Below are 2,026 nucleotides of genomic sequence, written 5' to 3' on the forward strand. Positions count from 1 at the left end.
ACTTACCTACACTCTGGGATGATGTAACACGCATGCATGCACACGGGAAGCAATTCATCCTAGTACCTGGCAGATGCCCGGAATACACACACTACAAATGCACAGCTCAGTCCACAATGTAAAGAATATTGTGAGGAGGAAAGGAAGAAGCTGTTATTGCACAACAGACATAGTACGTCTCTTCCTGTGCACAATTGTTAGTGTTCGGGCCGCAGTTCTGCTTTAAAGTCTTCAACAAAGTTGCTTGTAGTGGGCTGACAGCTTTGCAAATTCTTTGTAGAAGTTTGTTAAACACATTTCTGCACCCTGTATGTACAAGGCCATAGTGGAATGAGGTGTGTTGCAGATAAAACTACTATAACCTACAGTACAAACACTGTACTGCCTGCCACCTACCTAATAGATGGAGTTCTCCATTTACCCAGCACAGCATCTGTCCTGTATCTGTAGAACTACAAGTCACAGCTGGCCCCACTGCACAGTCTCCTGCTTCTATTGAAGTAGAAGTCCCAGTATACTATACTGTACTTGTATTTCTCCTGTCTCTCTCGAGGTAAAAGTAGCAGTACACTACACTACACTTACATTACTCCTGTCTCTGTAGGACTACAAACCCCAATATCCAATGATGTATTTCTCCTGTCTCTGTAGGACTACAAACCCCAATATCCAATTATGTATTTCTCCTTTCTCTGTAGAACTACAAACCCCAATATCCAATGATGTATTTCTCCTGTCTCTGTAGAACAACAAACCCAATATCCAATGATGTATTTCTCCTGTCTCTGTAGGACTACAAACCCCAATATCCAATGATGTATTTCTCCTGTCTCTGTAGGACTACAAACCCCAATATCCAATGATGCATTCCTCCTGTCTCTGTAGAACTACAAACCCCAATATCCAATTATGTATTTCTCCTTTCTCTGTAGAACTACAAACCCCAATATCCAATGATGTATTTCTACGGTCTCTGTAGGACTACAAACCCCGATATCCAATTATGTATTCCTCCTTTCTCTGTAGGACTACAAACCCCAATATCCAATGATGCATTCCTCCTGTCTCTGTAGAACTACAAACCCCAATATCCAATGATGTATTTCTCCTGTCTCTGTAGAACAACAAACCCAATATCCAATGATGTATTTCTCCTGTCTCTGTAGGACTACAAACCCCAATATCCAATGATGTATTCCTCCTTTCTCTGTAGGACTACAAACCCCAATATCCAATGATGTATTCCTCCTTTCGCTGTAGGACTACAAACCCCAATATACAATGATGTATTTCTCCTGTCTCTAGGGTTATAAGTAGCAGTACACTACACTTACATTTCTCCTGTCTCTGTAGAACTACAAGTCCCAGCATCTAATGATGTAGGTTCCAGAGATAGAGACATAATCCTGCCCCTGTACAAAGCATTAGTAAGACCTCTTCTGGAACATGCGGTTCAGTTTTGGGCATCAGTTCACAAAAAGGATGTTGTGGAACTGGAGAAAGTGCAGTGAAGGGCGACTAAACTCATAAGAGGCATGGAGGAGGTCAGCTATGAGGAAAGGTTATGTCAACTAAATTTGTTTTCGCTGGAGAAGAGGCGATTAAGGGGGGACATGATCACCATGTGCAAAGTTATTCACTGTAAGGTCCTTGCAAGGACAAGGGGGCACTCTTTGCATTTGAAAGATAAGAGGTTTAACATCCACATACAGAGAGGCTTCTTCAAAGTAAGAGCTGTACAAATGTGGAACAGACTCCATAAAGCACTAGTCCTAGAGAGATCAAATCATTGTTTAAAAAAGTCTGGATGCATTCCTAAAGGCAGGGAATATAACATCTTATATATACTAACACCAGGGATTGTTGATCCAGGGATTATCCGATTAGCATTGGGGATCAGGAAGAAATGTCTTGGAGCAAACTGAACCAACTTTGATATCTTTCAACTTCCTGTGGATCAACTGTGCGTATAAGGTTCTGTATATGGAGATTTTTTTATTTACCTACCCCCCCCCCCGTCTGAACC

This window comes from Nanorana parkeri, unplaced genomic scaffold (assembly GCF_000935625.1).
Source record: "Nanorana parkeri isolate BGI_ZX_2015 unplaced genomic scaffold, ASM93562v1 scaffold767, whole genome shotgun sequence".
NCBI classification, from domain to species: domain Eukaryota; kingdom Metazoa; phylum Chordata; class Amphibia; order Anura; family Dicroglossidae; genus Nanorana; species Nanorana parkeri.